The sequence below is a fragment of the Vigna umbellata genome, chromosome 6, assembly GCF_029865625.1.
Source record: "Vigna umbellata cultivar VRB3 chromosome 6, Vumbellata_1.0, whole genome shotgun sequence".
In the NCBI taxonomy this organism is placed as follows: Eukaryota; Viridiplantae; Streptophyta; class Magnoliopsida; order Fabales; family Fabaceae; genus Vigna; species Vigna umbellata.
Window position 1 is genome coordinate 3,562,031 of NC_142170.1, and position 23,216 is coordinate 3,585,246.

The following is a 23,216-nucleotide window of genomic DNA, read 5'->3' on the forward strand; positions in this document are numbered from 1 at the left end:
GATTAATCGAGAAGTTTTTTTTTTCAAATTATATAATCAAAAGGATCAAAATAGAAAGTTTTCTTATACGGGAGTGCAGAAAAGAAATTATGGTGGTGCAGGAAGAATCAGTCTTTCTTTTTCCACCTGTTTATTCACATGTTATGGGCTTGAGCTTGGTCATGGCCCACAAATGTAAAATTGGACTTACTAAAGTTTTGAGGGGTGTTGCTCCCTCCACCACCACCCCTTGCTCCCTCCACTACTTCATTTCTGTTTTATCCCTCTTTTTATTTTCTCATTCCTATTTTACCCTTAGTAAAATTTTAGGGTTAATATTTTTTAACCTCTCTACATGTATGAAACGACAACTCTTCTTCCTCTTTATCATTCGTCCCTCATTGTTTCATTGTGTTCTTCTTCCTTTCATGTTTCACTTCTTCCTCTCGTTCATAGAATTATGGTGAGAGTGTGATGAACTTTCACTGTGCTTAGTGAGAGATTGCAAGTGGTGGAAGCAATTGATCAGTCGTGCCAAGATCGGTGTGTGGTGGTGCTTGAAGGTGCAGGGTGAAGGTGCATAGATTCGTCATGAAGGTGCGTAATAAACCTTAAAAAATAAACATATAATCTTTAAACGAATGTGAGCATCCGTCAGCGGATGTCAACATCCGTTTAAGGGAAAACTGATGTCGATATCCATTTTTTCCTTAAACGAATGTTGACATTCGCTGACGGATGCTCACATCCGTTTAAAGATTATATGTTTATTTTCCAGTTTATTTTTATTAGTTTATTGTTTTATATTAATTTTGGAGATATTTTAATAATGTAATTTATATGTTTTGATGTATTATTATTGAATATATTTTTTATGTATTTTAATAATGTATTTTTGAAGATTGTTATTAGTTTATATTTATATTTTTTTGTATTTTGCACGTTATATATAATTAGTTTTTTGTTTTAATGTTTTTGTATAATATATATTTTTCATATATGATTTTTGTATTCTTTAACAATTTTATAAATATATAAAATAAATTTATTAGTTTAATTGTATGAAATATATAATTTTATTATATTAATATTTTTATATTTGTTTGATTAATTATTAATTATATTAATAAGACTTATTATAATTTTACAGGTGATTATTGTTTAAAATGGATGAATATCTTCATATGGATTCTCAAGTTGGTTCTAGTTTGATATCCGATTTCTCTCCATTCATTAGCAAAGTTGGAGAGGAATATTTGACAAATAAATTTACCACAAATGAAATATTTCGTTCACGGGAGCACTTAATTGATTGGGTAAGAGGGATGACTTATGATTTAGGACTTTTTGTGGTAATAGTAAAATATGATATAACTACTGGTGTACGTGGAAGAAAAACGTTCGTCATACTTGGATGTGGAAGAGGAGGGAAATATCGAAAATACAAAGCCGATCCGGTGCCTAGTGTATACGACACTCGTAAACGTGAGTGTCGGTTTAGATTAAAGGGTAAACCATGTTCAGACGGGGATGGATGGGTGTTGAAGGTGATGTGTGGACATCACAACCATGAGTTGGCTGAAACTTTAGTTGGGCATCCTTATGCTGGCAGGTTAAATATGAGTGAGCAGTCATTACTGGTTGATATGACAAAGAGTAAAGTTACACCTGCAAATATTTTATTAACCCTCAAACAAAATAATGATCGAAATGTCACAACGATTAAACAAATCTACAACGCAAGGCAAGCATATAAACGATCATTGAGAGGGGTCCAGAACTGAAGTACAACAACTTATGATGTTGTTGATAAGTACATTCATTGGAGTAGGTGTGCCGACGATTCAGAGGTTGTTACTGACCTGTTTTGGACACATCTTGATGCGGTGAAATTGTTAAACTCATTTAATGTTGTATTTTTTATGGATTCCACATATAAAACAAACAGATATAGACTTCCGTTGCTTGAGATTGTGGGCATGATGTCTACAAAGTTAAACTTCTTTGCAACATTTGCTTTGTTGTCTACTGAACGACACATGAATTTCACATGGGCTTTGGAAAAGCTGAAAGGTTTATTTTTAACATCTGAAGGTGGTCCTAAAGTCATTGTCACTGACCGAGACTTGGCTTTGATGAATGCTATTGAAAATGTATTCCACGAGTCATATAAGATGTTATGTCATTTCCACATCCTTAAAAATGTTAAAGCTAAATGCAAAATGTTAGTTCATTCTATTGAGGTTTTGGATGTGTTGATGGATGCATTGCAAAATGTGATGGATTGTGCTGATTGTCAACACCCAATTTTGTCCGGGTTAAAAAAATGTGTTTTTATGGGTTTTTATTTTATTTTTATTTACCTTTTTGTTTTATTCTATTTTTATGTATTTAGTTTTTTGCTTTTAATTTTTTCTATTTTATTTCTTATTTTCAATTTGTTTTAATAGTGTTAATTAATCAAAATAATTAAAAAATTGAAAAAATAAAATTAAAATTAAAAATAAAGTAAATAATAAATAAAAAAAAAAATAAAAATTAAAAAAAAAGGGAAAATAGAAAACGTGGGAAAGGGTTACGTGGGAGGCATGTCTGGGGTGAGGGGGACCAGGTGGTTACAAAGAATATTTTCCAAGATTTTAGGAGGAGGATTTTTGGTTGGGATCAGAAGGAGAAAAAGGAGGTTTTGGAGAGCTCGGTGGGATCTTGGATGATCAATCGCGGAGGAATTTTGGGACCATTTTTTGCACCGGCAGAGAACGAAGAACGCCAGCTACAAAGGTGAGAGATCATCGGAGACAAAGCAGAAAAGGCAAGCAGAGCTACAAGAGGTGAGCACTCACTCGTGTGGATGTAATCATGTAAGTTTGCTGCATTGTGCTTCATTTTTTATGCTTGAAGTCACCCTGCTTGAATATGTATCGTGGTAGGGGTCTTCCCCTTTCTCTATTCTACATCCTCACTGAAAATTTTCATCGCCTTTCTCTAAGAACCCCTGCACATTGGAGCTCTGAAAATCTCTTTGGTGTCAATCCGTTTCAAAATACTTGAACATCATGGGTTCCCCTATCATCAACACCCCATAATACCTCCATTCATCCTGTAACCAAAAAAAAAAAAAAAAAATCATTACTATGCAGAAATTCACACACAATCACTATTACACCGATCTCGCATAACCCAAATATTAAACTCATTCACTTCCCGGAATCTCCCTCATCTCGCCAGTCCTACATCATCAACTATTACCCTCACACTCATATTCATACGCGCACCAACACGGTGTATCCATCTTCACGCACAGGGGAATTTCATTTTCCCATCCTCGGAACCCAGTCATCCTCGGAATTTCATTACCCCCACTCACGACAAGGTTATCATTAAAACCCCAAATATTTTCATGGGTTCCGTTGATGAAGCGCGCTCCGGCTAAAGGCGACGGTGGCCGGCTCTGGTAGAGGATGCGATAGGCGGTGCCAGAGGTGAAAGGGCCCTAACCCTAGGCTAGTGCGAGAGAAGCGAGTGAGAAAAAATCGTGGCGTTGCGCTGGCACTGGCGGAGGTGACGGTGAGCCTACGGAGAGAGTAAGAGCCCTTGGGTCTCTGGAGAGTGTGTAGGCTGAGGGAGTGGGCTTGCAGGAGAGTGTTGGTTCTGAGTGGGTGAGGAATGAGAGCGGGAAGGTAGAACCCCTAGGAAATTCTAGGTTAGAAACCATTTAATTGGGCCAGGCCCAAAATTTAAACGTACGTCCAGGAACCTTTGGCCTTTTTCGAACGTTCGTCATCCTTCCTCATCATTCCCAACGAACGCTCGTCCGTACCGAGCGTTCGTCATCCTTCCTCATCATTCCCAACGAACGCTCGTCCATAACAAGCGTTCGTCATCCCTCCTCATCATTCCAAACGAACGCTCGTCCATAACGAGCGTTCGTCATCCTTCCTCATCATTCCCAACGAACGCTCGTCCATAACGAGCGTTCGTCATCCTTCCTCATCATTCCCAACGAACGCTCGTCCATAACGAGCGTTCGTCATCCCTCCTCATCTTCCCAACGAACGCTCGTCCATAACGAGCGTTCGTCATCCAGCCTAATCTGCCCAACGAACGCTCGTCCCAGACGAGCGCTCGTCATTCGTTCGCCATCCAGCCCATATCCTCCCAACGAACGCTCGTTAATAACGAGCGTTCATCATCCAGCCTCATCTCCCAACGAACGCTCGTCCAAACGAGCGCTCGTCGTTCGTCATCCTGCCTCATCATCCCAATGAACGCTCGTCCATAACGAGTATGCGCCATCCAACCTCATTTTCCTAACGAACGCTCGTCCCAAACGAGCGCTCGTCATTTGGCCTCCACTCACCTCATCTACCCAACGAACACTCATCCCCAGCGAGCGCTCGTAGACTAGCCTCCTCTTCTCAGCGTCCGTTCACTATCTTTACCAATGAGCGCTCGTTATTTTGCTTTCGATCCAAGCGCTCGTTATTTTGCTTTCGTTCAAAGCGTTCGTTCGCCATTTCCACAACGAGCGCTCGTCATTCCGCCTTCGTTCCCAATGTCCGTTTGTAATTTCGACAACGTCCGTTTGTTTTGTCTCTTAACGAACGCTCGTCATTGCAACAATGTTCGTTCGTCCTCTCCTTGCGAACGCTCGTCATTTTGTGCCCTATACAATGTCCAATATCTTCCCCAACGAACGTTCGTTTCTTGCAACGAATGTTCGTCGTTTCAGTGCACATTTTTAAACGTCCGTGCGTTATATTCCCCAATGGACGTTCGTCCTCTCTCCCATCGAAAACGTTCGTTCTTTACCTAACGAACGCTCGTTCAACCTCTCAATTTTCTTTTGTTTATTTATTTTTTTCTTTATCGTCTTATTTTATTCTATTTATTTATTTTAGACATTTACTTATCCTAAAATATATATTTAATAATACAATATTGATAGTTTAAATAAATAAAATTTACAAAAATATGTTTTAAAGGTTTAAGCACACGTGTGACCGCTCGCGTCTTCCTTGTGCTAAAAACCTTTTTCTTCTTCTTTAAATAAAATTTACAAAAATATGTTTTAAAGGTTTAAGCACACGTGTGACCGCTCGCGTCTTCCTTGTGCTAAAAACCTTTTTCTTCTTCTTTAAATAAAATTTACAAAAATATGTTTTAAAGGTTTAAGCACACGTGTGACCGCTCGCGTCGTCCTTGTGCTAAAAACCTCTTTTTCTTCCTTAAATAAATTTACAAAAAGTATGCGTTTTGAAGGTTAAGCACACGTGTGACCGCTCGCGTCGTCCTTGTGCTAAAAACCTTTTCTTTTCTTCTTAAAATTTCAAAAATATGTTTTGAAGGTTGAACACTCGTGTGATCGCTCGCATCGTCCTAGTGTTCAATATCTTTCTCTCTTATTTATGTAATATTAAACGAGGGTATGAGTGCTCGTGCGATCGTCCGCATCAGCCTAGCACTCAATACTCTCAAGTCTTCCTAAATAAGTAAATAACGGTATGAGTGCTCGTGTGATCGTTCGCATCGGCCTAGTGCTTAATATCGTTATCTCTCTTTTCAAAAATAATTAAAAATATTTAAATATCATTTTAAAAGTATGAATACTCGTGCGACCGTTCGCGTCGGCCTAGTACTCATTACCTTCTTTTTCTCGAAAATATTAAAAACATAAAAATCTTCAAAAATTAAAAACATCTGCTTTTCCAAACAACAAACAATCTTTTACCTAGAACTACGTAACCCTGATTTCTCATTTTGAATGAGAATACGTAGGAGCAAGGTCAATCCTTGTCGGGCCCAAAAAACTAAAAAATATATTTTGTTTATTTTTATTTTTATTTTAGGGATAGTTAAACATTTTGAAACCCACATCAAATTCGCGTATTTAGTTAAAGGTACTGCCTTAGGGCGGGCGTTGTGGGGGTGCTAACACCTTCCCCACGCGTAACCGACTCCCGAACCCAATTTTTGGTTTTCGTGGGCCGTGCTTTATCGTTTTGAGGTTTTTCCATAGTTTTCCATAATAAACTATGGTGGCGACTCCAAATCTCTTTTTAAAACCCGTTTCTTTTTTGGATCGTCGTCCCGTCGCGATTCCGGTTGCGACAGATGGCGACTTCACTGGGGACTTTAGAGAGTCGAGCCATTTAATTAGATGCACGAATTTGGTGTGGTTTTGCTTTGTGTTTTTCTTTCCCTTTTCTCTATCTATGTATGATATTTGGAATAACTGCAATAACTGTGGAATATTGAACCCTAGGGTAGACAATATGTTTATATCTGCCTGGGAATTTTTCTGGTTGTTTTGCAGGTGAGGGTTTGGGTGTGCATAATTTCCTCCCTTCACACACACACTTTTGGCATATCATGAGTGGGGCCCTATACCCGGGTCTGAGCGTAGCTTAGAATTAGAGGAGTTGTGTAGCGGTGTCACTCTGGGATGTACTTCCTGTTTGGCTATCGTGAGAACTCCAGCTAGAGTCTGTTCTCTTCATATGTGTTTTCACACCTAGTTGATTACTCGACTGTTGTGGAAATGCTATGAAGGGGGCCATAGCTCTAGTGACCTTTGACCTTTAGGTTCAGGAAATCATCGTTGTGAGATTGCATATACTTGACCTTGAACTCAAAGCAATGAACCTTTGGTAGGGCACGATGGGAGGAATATATGCTTCTGTAACCCTCACGCTGTTCGTTTTTTTTATGATATTACATTTCATAACATGCATGTGTTTTGTTTTGTCATGTTATTTTATTATCATGCATCATATTCATACATCATTTAGTAACATGTTAATTTTAAGGGAAATCACAGGTACCTACTTGACTTCATACGAGATGGATGTTAACACAAGATCAGATGCTACACAGCACACCAACTCTTCCGACTTAAGAAAGAAGTATAGTCTAAGGACTCATGTGGGAAACTTGACCGGGCTGATAAACTTGGGCAAAAGGCTTAAGACGATAAAAAGAGAAACCTTTCAGAGAAGATATGGAAATTTGTTGAATTTAATGGAGGTTGAAGTACAAATACCCGCTATCACAGCCTTGGCACAATATTATGATTCTCCGCTTCGATGTTTCACATTTCAAGACTTTCAGTTGGCGCCAACCATAGAGGAGTTCGAGCATATCTTGGGTTTACCATTGGAGGGCACCACTCCCTACCAACATTTAGAGCATCATGCCTCTATACCCACTGTTGCTACCATCATGAAATTACATCCCAAGGAGCTTGAAAACAGGATGATGATGAGGAATCAAGTGCATGGGTTATCACAGGGATATCTAGAGCAGTATTTACATCACTTGGCTGATAAAGAGGATTGGGAAACTTTCATAGATGTATTAGCCCTCACCATATACGACATTGTCTTGTTTCCCAAAATAGAAGAATTTGTGGATTACACCGCGATAGACGTCTTCGTGGCGAGTAAAACCAGATCAGAGAATCCTGTAACAGCAGTTCTTGCGGATGTTTATGGGACTTTAAGTTTTTGCCATGAGAGAAAGGGAAAGAAGATTCTTTGTTGCTTACCGGCGTTGTATACATGGATGACAACGCGCGTGTTTAAAGAGATGGTCGACGTTAAGAGTCTATCGGAGAATTTGTCACACCAAGGGCTTAAAGGTAAAGGAGGAAACGATTGGGCCCGATTCCTTGCTGGCTTGAGCGAAAGAAGTATAAAATGGCGCCTTCCTTGGCTCGGAAATAAACTGGCTATCCAGCATTGTGGTAACTTTCCTAATGTACCTCTCATAGGTGCCCGGTACTGTATCAATTACAACCCTCTTTTGGTGCAAAGACAATTTGGGCATCCCATGAAAGGGGCACCTTCATCAGATTACCTTGCTACCCTATTCATTTATTACGAAGACGGGCATTTCATCGAACTGTTAAGAAAGGTTAAAAGCGCCTGGGAAAATGTTGTTCGAGCAGAGAAGGACTTGAGGGATGGAGTAGTGGATAGCAGTATTAGTTATCACACCTGGATTCTGGAGAGAGTGAAAGTGGTCAAGTTGCCTTTCAAGCCAATCAAGGATCAATCAACTAGTGAAGGACCATCTCAAGCTCCAGAAAGTGAAGAGGTGCAACAACTGAAGGCTGAGATGGAGAAATTGAAGGTGAGAAATGCTAGGTTGGAGAATGAATTACAAAGGGCGCGTAATGATCTTGTGGATATGAGAAATGATAATGAAGAAAAGTCGCGGGCTTATGAAAACCTTGTCAAAAGCCAGAAGGCTGAGAGGGATTACACATTTCGAGTAAAACAGGATCTAGCTGCCGCGAGTAAGGAATTATCCATGAGGGTAAATGAGAAGAAGGTGGCTTTAGAAGAGGGAAAGGAGTGGAAACACCTCTACGAAGAAGCCAAAAGAGATAAACGAGAAGCCCTGAAGAGATTAAGAGAAGCGCAGATTCAGATAGAAAAAGCGGGGCATGAGATGAAAGAGATGGCCATGTCATTTGAGGCGGATATGAATAGGGAGCGTTGGAAGCTAACAGAAGCAGAGGAAGAGCATCGAACTCTGATAAAACAAATGGAGGAATATATCGAGGAACAGGAGGAGCGATGGAGGTCGATAGATTTTGAAGAAAGGCATCAGGCCTTGATAAAGCGAATGGAAAAGCACATCGCCGAGCAAGAAATTGCTGTAAAGCACTGGAAGGAAAGATTCTCTCAGTTGGCTGCTTTGGCAAACGGGGCAATTGAAGACATCCCCAGGATGGTGTCGAATGCTGAAGCAAGCACTCATTTTTGTAACTCACCAGCGGAAATAGAATTGTTTATTAATCATTGTAAATGGTTGGTGGGAGAGATGAAATCTTTCATTGCCCGGGCACGGGATTGATGTACATCGGAATTATGTGTTTTGTTCCTTAGACTATGTAATGGATCAAATTTCCTTTAAATGAAAGATAAGGGATGTTTGTTGGTATCGGCTTGTGTTAATTTTCCATCAGTATTGTCATCGTTATCCTGTGATTTCCACTTATTACTAGCATGCATCATGTTTTATTTCGTTTTGCATTTTTCATCGTTATCTAATTTAATTTAATAAAAAATAATAATCGGCAGTACAAGTGAGAAAACAACGGCAAATTTTCCACGACATCCGTACAGGACCAGAGCTAACTCGAAGGTCATGGAGAATTGGGAGCAGTCACACGAATCTATTAAGGCCGATGTCAGCCAGTTGAAGGATCAAATGGCCCAGATTTTGGCGGCTCTCGAGGCCCTGAAGACTACGGGAGGGGCGACGTCTGCGCAAGTTGAGGGAAGTGCTCAATATTACCCTCCGATGTTCAATGCTGGGAGCCAATCTGTTTCGTTCCCAATGTATGGATTACCCCAAGGTTATACCCCACCTGTGGGAGAATACACAGAAGGGGAGCAGACGTCATTCTCTTTCCCTACTACTGCCAACGTACCGCCAATCAGTACTCAGGGGCCTGTTGTAATGTCTGCACCTATGGTAAATGAAGGGATGCATGCAAGCATGACTGATGGAATACGAGTAACCCCGGTGCCACCTGTGATTACCGGAGAGGGTTTTTCTACCAGGGCTGCACCATATACTTCGTTTCAGGGGGTAACTAGTAATGTTGATGGGGCAAAGGATAAACTGGAGAGCTTAGAGGCAAGATTGAGGGCTGTGGAGGGGTATGAGAGTTATGGTTTTGGGGATGTTTCTAGATTGAGTTTGGTTCCTGGCGTTAAAATACCACATAAGTTCAAGGCACCAGATTTTGAGAAGTATAAGGGAAATACATGTCCAAAGAGCCATCTGACCATGTTTTGCAGAAAGATGGCTGCATATGCTTATGATGAGCAGCTGCTCATCCATGTTTTTCAAGATAGTTTGGCTGGAGTGGCGTTAAACTGGTATACCCATTTGGAGCCTACTCGAATTCGTTGTTGGGCGGACTTGGCTGATGCATTCGTGAAACAATACATATACAATACACATGTTGCGCCAGATCGTTTACAGCTGCAGAACATGTCGAAGAAAGACAACGAAAGTTTTAAGGAGTATGCTCAGCGGTGGAGGGAATTGGCTGCACAAGTTGAGCCACCTTTGTATGATAGGGAAATGGTGGCAATGTTTGTAAATACACTCCAACCACCATTTTATGAACATATGGTGGGAAATGTGTCTTCAAATTTTGCCGATATCATCGTGATAGGTGAGCGGATAGAGATCGGGTTGAAAAATGGCAAGATTGCATATGGCTCGTCGGTGGTTGCAAATTCTAAAAAACCAAATTTCAACTCAGGAAAAAGAAAAGAAGGAGATGTGCATGCAACATCTGCAACCCCCGTGTGGAGAGGTCAGGCTCCCACTCATAATTATCGACCATACTGGGGTCAACATCCACATGCAGCTAACGCGTCATTTGGTCATCAAATTAGGCCTCAACAACAACCAGGGTACTATCAACCACAATACATTCCGACGAATAATTGGAGAGAAGGGGCAAACGTAGGTTCCAATGTGAATGCGGGTCCAAATACTTATCCAAGAAGGAACCAAGAGAGAAATTATGTTAATTTTACCCCAATTCCTACCACTTATACGGAATTATTGCCTCATCTTATCAAACAAGGTCTGGTGGTCGTTTGTCCCCTGAAGCCTTTGCAGCCTCCGTACCCAAGAGGCTATGATGCAGAGGCAAAGTGTAGTTATCATGGAGGGGCCGCTGGTCATTCCACTGAGAGGTGTCTGGCTTTCAAGCATAAAGTGCAGACTCTAATTGATTCTGGGTGGTTAAAGTTCCAAGAGGATAAGCCTAGTGTCGAATCCAATCCTTTATCTGGGCATGGAAGTGCTTCGACGAATGCTGTCGAAGTGAAAGAACATGAGCTGGTGAGAAATGTGAAAGAAGTCAAGAGCTCTAGGAGGTTTATTTTGGAAGCATTGCTGAAAGTGGGTATCCTGAAGGGTGATTATGATGAGGGTAGGGCATGTGTGTTCCACCCAGATACGGAGCACTCTATTGAGGAGTGTGTGGAGTTTGAAGAAATTTTGCAAGACCTGCTAGATCGTGGTCTGATGCAGGTATGTTACAAGAATGAGGAAGGAGAGGTATTTGCACAGACTGGTGATGAATCCGGTATGATTTTACCAGAACCATTAGTGATTCGTTTCACTAAGACTACTTCTATTCCACCAACTCAAGGAAGGTCGCCCGTTATTATCCATGTACCAGCTCCTTTTCCTTACAAGAACGAAAAAGCTGTCCCATGGAGGTATGGGACGCATACGTCAAGCGAAGAACAAAGCGTTGACCCGGCTGTCAAAAACATATCGGGGATAGGTGGAATGACTAGGAGTGGTCGAATTTTCACATCCCCAGAGTTGGCACGAGAAAGAGTTAATGATAAAGAAACAACGATGGCCGTGAAAGCAAAAGAATTCTTAAAGGGGAAAGGTGCACAGACAGAGGAGATCCCCGACAATGAAGAGAGGAGAGAAGTTTCTGAAGAGGAGGCTTGTGAATTTTTAAAATTCATACAACAAAGTGAGTATAAGGTGGTGGAGCAGCTAAACCGTATGCCTGCTCGTATATCCTTGTTGGACCTGCTCATGCATTCGGCATCACACAGAAAGTTGCTAATGAAGATACTCAGTGAGGCCCACGTTGAGCAGGGTATTTCGTTGAATAAATTCGAGGGTATTGTTGGCAATATTGTTGCTAATAATTATCTCACTTTTACGGATGAAGAGATACCAGCTGAGGGAAGAGGGCATAACAAGGCTCTTCACGTCTCTGTGAAATGCCTGGATCATGTTATTGCGCGTGTTTTAGTGGACAATGGGTCCTCCTTGAATGTCATGCCGAAAGCAACTCTGGAAAAGCTACCTTGCGAAGGAATGCATATGAGGCCAGTTCAATGATTGTGAGGGCGTTTGATGGCAGTAAACGAGAAGTGATGGGAGAGGTGGAATTGCCAATACAAGTTGGCCCGTGTCTTTCAAATAACATTCCAGGTTATGGATATCCTGCCAGCTTATAGTTGTCTGTTGGGACGCCCATGGATCCATTCGGCTGGAGTTGTGCCTTCTACATACACCAGAAGTTGAAGTATGTGATGGGAGATAAGCTGGTGATAGTATCAGGAGAAGAGGATCTTCTGTGAGTGGGCCATCATCCACACGCTACATCGAGGCGGCTGAAGAAGCTCTCGAGAAGCCTTCCAATCGTTGGAATTGTGGGAAATGCTTGTGTGGAACCGTTTCCAGTAAATCCTCGTCTATCATGTGCTTCTATTATGATGGCCAAGATTATGCTAAAAGAGGGCTATGTATATGGGGAAGGTTTGGGCAAATATCGGCAGGGCGAGCATTCCTCTGGAAATCGTTGAAAACAAGAACAGATATGGCTTGGGGTACAAACCTACCGGAAGACAGGAAAAGGATGATTGAAGAAAGAAAAGAGCGCAGTTTGGCCCGTGCAGAAAGACGAGGGCCCAGAGAGAGCAAAATTCACATTGTTGACATCAAGGAAAGCTTCCGCAGTGCTGGGTGGATCAACTGGCCAGATAGCAGCTGTGGAGGATGAAGAAAGGCCTCAAAGTTTGAGCTTTGTGTGGGCTTGCTCCCCTGATACTCAACTCAACAATTGGGAAACACTGGATTTACCTGTGATGCTTAATGTGAACAAAATGTAATAGTTTTAATTAAGCTTATAGTTTCGATTGGGGCTTTAGAACTGAAGTTTTGTGGATTGTTTCTTTTTACTTTTCACTCAGCGTGACAATAAAGTTGCATTTCATCATCATTTGGCATTTTTTTGTTTATCTTATTTATTTATACTTTTTCATAAATTTAAATGATGCAGATGTGACAATGATTGTTTTGAAAATAATGATATCAATGTTCCTAATTTTGAGCACCCTATCAATAATACGGAAGATGATTTCGAAGATGATGTGGAACCCTCTCCAGAACTGTTGAGATTAGTGGAACAAGAATCTAAGGAGATAAAACCCCATCAGGAGGAGATTGAAATACTCAACTTGGGGAGAATGATGAGATAAAGGAGGTGAAAATCGGTACTAGTATGAAAACGGAAGTGAGGGAAAGATTGCGTGCCTTATTGAAGGAGTTTAAAGATGTATTCGCGTGGTCTTACAATGACATGCCGGGTCTGGATACCGATATTGTGCAGCATAAGCTCCCACTCAAGCCAGAATGCCCTCCAGTCAAGCAAAAATTGAGAAGAATGAAGCCGGAAATGTCCCTAAAAATTAAAGAAGAAGTCCAAAAGCAATTTGACGCAGGATTTTTGGCCGTGGCAAGATACCCACAATGGGTAGCGAATGTTGTACCAGTGCCTAAGAAGGATGGGAAGGTTCGAATGTGTGTTGACTATCGTGATTTAAATCGTGCAAGTCCGAAAGATAATTTCCCGTTACCACACATCGATACTCTGGTTGATAATACGGCCAAATTTTCGTTGTTTTCGTTCATGGATGGATTCTCGGGATATAATCAAATTAAAATGGCACCGGAAGATATGGAAAAAACGACCTTTATCACGTTATGGGGAACATTCTGCTATAAGGTTATGTCTTTCGGACTCAAGAATGCTGGGGCAACATACCAAAGGGCAATGGTGACATTCTTTCATGATATGATGCATAAGGAAATTGAAGTTTATGTGGATGACATGATTGCAAAGTCGGAATCAGAAGAGGAGCATATTTTCAATCTAAGGAAATTATTTGAGAGACTGAGAAAGTACAAACTCAGATTAAATCCTGCCAAATGCACGTTTGGAGTAAAGTCTGGAAAATTGTTGGGCTTTATTGTCAGTCAAAGAGGGATAGAAGTTGATCCGACAAAGTAAGAGCGATAACGGAAATGCCTGCGCCCAGAACAGAAAAGGAGGTTCGAGGTTTTTTGGGAAGATTGAACTACATTGCTAGGTTCATCTCCCAATTAACTGATACTTGTGAACCAATGTTCAAGTTACTACGGAAAAACCAGGCCGTAGTCTGGAATGAAGATTGTCAAGTTGCTTTTGAAAAGGTCAAACAATACCTGCAAGACCCTCCTGTATTGCGTCCACCTATGCCAGGAAGACCGCTCATTTTGTATTTGACCGTATTGGATAATTCAATGGGTTGTGTATTGGGTCAGCATGATGAAGATGGGAAAAGAGAGCATGCTATATATTACTTGAGCAAAAGATTCACAGATTGCGAACAACGATATTCGTCGTTAGAGCGAACTTGTTGTGCACTGGCGTGGGCTACTCATCGTCTAAGGCAATACATGTTGAGCCACTCTACTTGGTTGATATCAAATGGATCCTATCAAGTATATTTTGAAAAGCCTGCTCACTGGAAGGATAGCTCGATGGCAGATGCTATTGTCAGAGTACGACATTGTATATGTTACTCAGAAATCTATCAAGGGTAGCGCTTTAGCGGAATATTTAGCCCATCAACCCATTATGATTATCAGCCAATGCAACCTGAATTTCCTGATGAAGATATCATGGCTTTATTTGCTGAGAATAAAGAGGACAAAGATGAAAAAGCTGGACGGTATTATTCGATGGGGCTCGAATGTAATGGGGCATGGAATAGGGGCAGTGCTTATCTCTCCTAAGAATCAATACATTCCAATGACGGCAAGGTTGTGTTTTAATTGCACGAATAATATCGCAGAATATGAAGCCTGTGCCATGGGAATTCGAGCAGCTATAGAGTCTAAAGCAAAAATTCTGGATGTATATGGAGATTCAGCTTTGGTCATCCATCAATTGAAGGGAGAATGGGAGACTAGGGATACTAAATTAATTCCATACCAAGCTTACATCAGGGGATTAATTGAGTATTTCGATTCCATCACGTTTAATCATATACCGCGAGAAGATAATCAATTAGCAGACGCATTGGCTACCTTGTCATCGATGTTTGAAGTTGATCAAGATGCAGAATTGCCAATGATTGAAATGAAGAGTCATGCCAGCATATTGTCATTTCATCGAAGAGGAGTAGATGGTAAACCTTGGTACTTTGATATCAAGCATTATCTTAAGACCGAGAATATCCAGAGAAGGCATCGAAAACGACAAAAGGGCGTTAAGGAGGTTGGTTGGCAGTTTCATTTTGAGTGGGGATATTCTATATAAGAGGAATCATGACATGGTTCTCCTTAGATGCGTAGATGCAAAAGAAGCCGAGCTGATACTAAAAGAAGTACACGAGGGTACATTTGGCACGCACATGAATGGGCACTCAATGGCCAGGAAGATACTGAGAGCGGGGTATTTTTGGTTGACTATGGAAAATGATTGTTGTACACATGTGAGAAAGTGTGAGAAATGCCAGGTATACGCAAGTAATATCAATGTTCCACCCACGACCTTGAACGTGTTGTCTGCACCATGGCCCTTTTCGATGTGGGGAATAGATGTCATCGGAGCTATAGAGCCAAAGGCGTCAAATGGACACCGTTTCATATTAGTCGCGATCGACTACTTCACCAAGTGGGTTGAGGCTGCTTCTTATGCTAATGTGACTAGAAAGTGGTGACCAAGTTCATAAAAAGGGAGTTGATTTGCAGATACGGGCTCCCTAACAGGATCATCACCGATAATGCCACTAACTTGAACAACCAGATGATGACAGAGTTATGTGAGGAGTTCAAAATTCATCATCTTAATTCTTCTCCTTATCGTCCAAAGATGAATGGGGCAGTAGAGGCTGCTAACAAAAATATCAAGAAGATTGTGCAGAAAATGGTGGTCATATAAGGATTGGCATGAAATGCTTCCTTTTGCTTTACATGGTTATCGCACTTCGGTACGAACATCGACTGGGGCAACGCCTTTCTCGCTTGTATATGGAATGGAGCAGTACTTCCGTTTGAAGTGGAAATTCCGTCCTTACGAGTTTTAATGGAAACCCAATTAGAAGAGGCGGAGTGGGTTCAAGCTCGTTTCGACCAGCTCAATCTCATTGATGAAAAGAGACTAACAGCAGTATGCCATGGACAATTGTATCAAAGAAGAATGAAGAAGGCATTTGACAAAAAGGTACATCCAAGAGAATTTCATGAAGGTGAGCTGGTGTTGAAGAAGATCCTACCTATACAAAAGGATCATAGAGGCAAATGGACTCCAAATTATGAAGGGCCATTTGTAGTGAAGAAAGCATTTTCTGGTGGGGCACTAATTCTCACGAGAATGGACGGAGAGGAGTTACCATTGCCAGTTAATTCTGATGCAGTAAAAAAGTTTTACGCATGATGATTCCGTGATAGTGGATGCTATTAAAGGGATGTTGATATTATCTTCAACACTTATTGTACTCTGTGTTTTATTCAATAAATAAATTTCACGTGATTTCATTCATATTTTGGTTGTTTGCATTCCATCTGAAATATTGCATGTCACGCTGAGCTGTTAAGTAGTCAAGTGAAAATGAAAATGAAAATAAGTAAACGTGTTGATAAAAGCATCACAAGTATATCAGGTTGGCGAGCTCGGTCCTGGAGGATGTCGGAAAGGAAAAACGAAAAAAAGGGGTTACATGTTGAGTTTGTTGTTAATAAAGTTGTCAAAGACATAGTATTTTCGAAAACAGTTTTGAAAAATACCGTTGGTGAATACTTCCCTGATTCAAGGTTTTGGGTGTAACCGGTGTTCTTTTCTTGATAGAGCATCTGCATTCACATTACTTGAACCCTAACTTTTTCGTTTCTCACAAGACGAAGGATTTCGCCATATGCCTAATATTGGGGCAGTTTTCATCATGTTACATATCACCGATAATCCGTTGATTAGGGAGATATATATAATAAAAAAAAGAAGAAAAAAAGAAGGAGAAAACAAAGAAAAAAAATGAAGTTGATGTGTCAGGCACTACATAGTTTCGTTTCAGGTTTAAATTCAAGAGAAAGTCAGACAAACAAGATTCGGAGTGACGTGTGGCCATTTTTCATTATCCAATCGTCAAAAGCAGTTCATTCAATTGCACCCCGTTTGAGCCAAAATTCGAAATTGTTTTTATCACCCTATACAAGAATCGTTAGCATGACGACGTCAATTTGAAAGGGTACATCATAAGCATCCAAAGTTGAAAAAAAAATGATGAATGAAAAAGAAAGTATCATAAAAGGACCACAACAGGGGCAACGAAAAGAATGATCCAAAGGGAAAGAAAGAAAAAACAACAGTAAATATACCTGAAGTTCAAATCCCTAAAGACAGTTGACTGGGCACCTTGCAAATGATTCTTGTCTAAAGACTTTAACCGTCAAACACTTATTTGGGCCTTTGTTATCCTTTCTTTCAAAACCCTTTGACCTTTAGCCACGGTACAAGCCAATAAAAGTCCACACTGACTGAAGACTGTTGGTCTTAATCTTTCTCACGAATTTAACTTTGAAACAGAATAATGTGGTGAACGACACAATTCAGTGTTATTTAAAAAAAAAAAAAAAAAAAAAAAAAAAAAAAAAAGAGGTCTCCCTGTCAATCGAAGATCGTCCAATTTGGAGGGAATCCTTCATACCCAAATCTTTTCACTTTTCCATTGTGCAAAACTGGGGCAGTATGGGAACACAACATGTTAATAACACTTTTCCCCAAAGGAGGGACACACATGCGTTAATCATTATTCAGGGTTCAAGTTAATTTGGATTGCAAAAAGCGATAAAAAGAATTTTAACTCAGGGTTACACTTTCTTCCTGCTCATTAAAGGGTTCTATACCTATCAACGTTGTTTTTAGGAATGCGTTTTGAACGTACATTGTGTTTGATGACAATATTAACAATGGATTCCAGGCATGGAATTTTCAAAAAAAAAAAAAAAAAAAAAAAAAAAAAAAAAAAAAAAATGATGATGAAAAGCGAGAACAAAAGAAAAGAACAAAATGAAAGTCTCATGTGTCCATGCATCCATGCATCATCATGACATATCATCATCTTAGAGGAAGCGAGGAGAATTGTTTGCAAAATCTTCATGTTTTACTCGGCATTTATCAACTTTTCAAAGTTACAAATCATGGTTTTAATTTTCTGTTATCGACCCTCTGCATGGCAATGGTCGGGTTTAAATTTCTGTTCTGTGAGTTTGGCCCTCTGCGAGGCAATGGTCAAATCCAGGTTTTAATTTTCTGTTATCGACCCTCTGCATGGCAATGGTCGGGTTTAAATTTCTGTTCTGTGAGTTTGGCCCTCTGCGAGGCAATGGTCAAATCCAGGTTTTAATTTTCTGTTATCGACCCTATGCATGGCAATGGTCGGATTTAGTTTATGTCCTGTGAGTTTGGCCCTCTGCGAGGCAATGGTCAAATCCAGGTTTTAATTTTCTGTTATCGACCCTCTGCATGGCAATGGTCGGGTTTAAATTTCTGTTCTGTGAGTTGGCCCTCTGCGAGGCAATGGTCAAATCCAGGTTTTAATTTTCTGTTATCGACCCTCTGCATGGCAATGGTCGGGTTTAAATTTCTGTTCTGTGAGTTTGGCCCTCTGCGAGGCAATGGTCAAATCCAGGTTTTAATTTTCTGTTATCGACCCTCTGCATGGCAATGGTCAGATTTAAATTTCTGTTCTGTGAGTTTGGCCCTCTGTCGAGGCAATGGTCAAATCCAGGTTTTAATTTTCTGTTATCGACCCTCTGCATGGCAATGGTCGGATTTAAATTTCTGTTCTGTGAGTTTGGCCCTCTGCGAGGCAATGGTCAAATCCAGGTCTTAGTTTTTGTTATTACTTGACATTGGTCATTTGGCACCGTGACTTGAATTGTTTTGTTCGTTTTCTTTCAGGATTGAAACCCGGACAAAATTAGTGTCTTTATCTTTACTTAGCTTTACTTAAATAATACGAAAAGATTAAATTTTCATATTATTTAGTAATATCTAAGTAAAGAGGGGCAGCTGTCAACACCCAATTTTGTCCGGGTTAAAAAAATGTGTTTTTATGGGTTTTTATTTTATTTTTATTTACCTTTTTGTTTTATTCTATTTTTATGTATTTAGTTTTTTGCTTTTAATTTTTTCTATTTTATTTCTTATTTTCAATTTGTTTTAATAGTGTTAATTAATCAAAATAATTAAAAAATTGAAAAAATAAAATTAAAATTAAAAATAAAGTAAATAATAAATAAAAAAAAAATAAAAATTAAAAAAAAAGGGAAAATAGAAAACGTGGGAAAGGGTTACGTGGGAGGCATGTCTGGGGTGAGGGGGACCAGGTGGTTACAAAGAATATTTTCCAAGATTTTAGGAGGAGGATTTTTGGTTGGGATCAGAAGGAGAAAAAGGAGGTTTTGGAGAGCTCGGTGGGATCTTGGATGATCAATCGCGGAGGAATTTTGGGACCATTTTTTGCACCGGCAGAGAACGAAGAACGCCAGCTACAAAGGTGAGAGATCATCGGAGACAAAGCAGAAAAGGCAAGCAGAGCTACAAGAGGTGAGCACTCACTCGTGTGGATGTAATCATGTAAGTTTGCTGCATTGTGCTTCATTTTTTATGCTTGAAGTCACCCTGCTTGAATATGTATCGTGGTAGGGGTCTTCCCCTTTCTCTATTCTACATCCTCACTGAAAATTTTCATCGCCTTTCTCTAAGAACCCCTGCACATTGGAGCTCTGAAAATCTCTTTGGTGTCAATCCGTTTCAAAATACTTGAACATCATGGGTTCCCCTATCATCAACACCCCATAATACCTCCATTCATCCTGTAACCAAAAAAAAAAAAAAAATCATTACTATGCAGAAATTCACACACAATCACTATTACACCGGTCTCGCATAACCCAAATATTAAACTCATTCACTTCCCGGAATCTCCCTCATCTCGCCAGTCCTACATCATCAACTATTACCCTCACACTCATATTCATACGCGCACCAACACGGTGTATCCATCTTCACGCACAGGGGAATTTCATTTTCCCATCCTCGGAACCCAGTCATCCTCGGAATTTCATTACCCCCACTCACGACAAGGTTATCATTAAAACCCCAAATATTTTCATGGGTTCCGTTGATGAAGCGCGCTCCGGCTAAAGGCGACGGTGGCCGGCTCTGGTAGAGGATGCGATAGGCGGTGCCAGAGGTGAAAGGGCCCTAACCCTAGGCTAGTGCGAGAGAAGCGAGTGAGAAAAAATCGTGGCGTTGCGCTGGCACTGGCGGAGGTGACGGTGAGCCTACGGAGAGAGTAAGAGCCCTTGGGTCTCTGGAGAGTGTGTAGGCTGAGGGAGTGGGCTTGCAGGAGAGTGTTGGTTCTGAGTGGGTGAGGAATGAGAGCGGGAAGGTAGAACCCCTAGGAAATTCTAGGTTAGAAACCATTTAATTGGGCCAGGCCCAAAATTTAAACGTACGTCCAGGAACCTTTGGCCTTTTTCGAACGTTCGTCATCCTTCCTCATCATTCCCAACGAACGCTCGTCCGTACCGAGCGTTCGTCATCCTTCCTCATCATTCCCAACGAACGCTCGTCCATAACAAGCGTTCGTCATCCCTCCTCATCATTCCAAACGAACGCTCGTCCATAACGAGCGTTCGTCATCCTTCCTCATCATTCCCAACGAACGCTCGTCCATAACGAGCGTTCGTCATCCTTCCTCATCATTCCCAACGAACGCTCGTCCATAACGAGCGTTCGTCATCCCTCCTCATCTTCCCAACGAACGCTCGTCCATAACGAGCGTTCGTCATCCAGCCTAATCTGCCCAACGAACGCTCGTCCCAGACGAGCGCTCGTCATTCGTTCGCCATCCAGCCCATATCCTCCCAAGGAACGCTCGTTAATAACGAGCGTTCATCATCCAGCCTCATCTCCCAACGAACGCTCGTCCAAACGAGCGCTCGTCGTTCGTCATCCTGCCTCATCATCCCAATGAACGCTCGTCCATAACGAGTATGCGCCATCCAACCTCATTTTCCTAACGAACGCTCGTCCCAAACGAGCGCTCGTCATTTGGCCTCCACTCACCTCATCTACCCAACGAACACTCATCCCCAGCGAGCGCTCGTAGACTAGCCTCCTCTTCTCAGCGTCCGTTCACTATCTTTACCAATGAGCGCTCGTTATTTTGCTTTCGATCCAAGCGCTCGTTATTTTGCTTTCGTTCAAAGCGTTCGTTCGCCATTTCCACAACGAGCGCTCGTCATTCCGCCTTCGTTCCCAATGTCCGTTTGTAATTTCGACAACGTCCGTTTGTTTTGTCTCTTAACGAACGCTCGTCATTGCAACAATGTTCGTTCGTCCTCTCCTTGCGAACGCTCGTCATTTTGTGCCCTATACAATGTCCAATATCTTCCCCAACGAACGTTCGTTTCTTGCAACGAATGTTCGTCGTTTCAGTGCACATTTTTAAACGTCCGTGCGTTATATTCCCCAATGGACGTTCGTCCTCTCTCCCATCGAAAACGTTCGTTCTTTACCTAACGAACGCTCGTTCAACCTCTCAATTTTCTTTTGTTTATTTATTTTTTTCTTTATCGTCTTATTTTATTCTATTTATTTATTTTAGACATTTACTTATCCTAAAATATATATTTAATAATACAATATTGATAGTTTAAATAAATAAAATTTACAAAAATATGTTTTAAAGGTTTAAGCACACGTGTGACCGCTCGCGTCTTCCTTGTGCTAAAAACCTTTTTCTTCTTCTTTAAATAAAATTTACAAAAATATGTTTTAAAGGTTTAAGCACACGTGTGACCGCTCGCGTCTTCCTTGTGCTAAAAACCTTTTTCTTCTTCTTTAAATAAAATTTACAAAAATATGTTTTAAAGGTTTAAGCACACGTGTGACCGCTCGCGTCGTCCTTGTGCTAAAAACCTCTTTTTCTTCCTTAAATAAATTTACAAAAAGTATGCGTTTTGAAGGTTAAGCACACGTGTGACCGCTCGCGTCGTCCTTGTGCTAAAAACCTTTTCTTTTCTTCTTAAAATTTCAAAAATATGTTTTGAAGGTTGAACACTCGTGTGATCGCTCGCATCGTCCTAGTGTTCAATATCTTTCTCTCTTATTTATGTAATATTAAACGAGGGTATGAGTGCTCGTGCGATCGTCCGCATCAGCCTAGCACTCAATACTCTCAAGTCTTCCTAAATAAGTAAATAACGGTATGAGTGCTCGTGTGATCGTTCGCATCGGCCTAGTGCTTAATATCGTTATCTCTCTTTTCAAAAATAATTAAAAATATTTAAATATCATTTTAAAAGTATGAATACTCGTGCGACCGTTCGCGTCGGCCTAGTACTCATTACCTTCTTTTTCTCGAAAATATTAAAAACATAAAAATCTTCAAAAATTAAAAACATCTGCTTTTTCCAAACAACAAACAATCTTTTACCTAGAACTACGTAACCCTGATTTCTCATTTTGAATGAGAATACGTAGGAGCAAGGTCAATCCTTGTCGGGCCCAAAAAACTAAAAAATATATTTTGTTTATTTTTATTTTTATTTTAGGGATAGTTAAACATTTTGAAACCCACATCAAATTCGCGTATTTAGTTAAAGGTACTGCCTTAGGGCGGGCGTTGTGGGGGTGCTAACACCTTCCCCACGCGTAACCGACTCCCGAACCCAATTTTTGGTTTTCGTGGGCCGTGCTTTATCGTTTTGAGGTTTTTCCATAGTTTTCCATAATAAACTATGGTGGCGACTCCAAATCTCTTTTTAAAACCCGTTTCTTTTTTGGATCGTCGTCCCGTCGCGATTCCGGTTGCGACACTGATGAGAGCTTGTTTGTTGAGTATGTGAATGGTTTTCAATGTGCGAGCAGTTCATGGCCTTTGTTCTTTAAATATGTGAATCAGACTTGGATTATTCTGTACAGTATATACTTTGTAAAGTTCTGGACGAACAGAGTAATGCATTTAGGGAACACAACCACAAATAGGTATGTTGTAATGTTATTTTATTTATTTTTTTTGTAGATAAATATTTATTTGCACTTGTTGATGGGTTTTTTTTTATTTCAGGGTTGAGTCTGTTCATTGGAGTCTGAAGAAAGTTCTGGGCAATAGTATGGGTGATTTGTGTTCTTGTTGGGATAGTATTCATAACGTCGTTATCCTACAACACAACAAGATTAAGGCGTCATTTGAAAGAAGTCCGTGGCTCACGAGTGACCCTTTTAAAGGATACAAATATCAAAAACTTATTGGGCGTGTCTCTCGATATGCATTGGATCTCATTGCTAAGGAATTAGAAAGAGTGCAGCAGATAGGATTGGACTC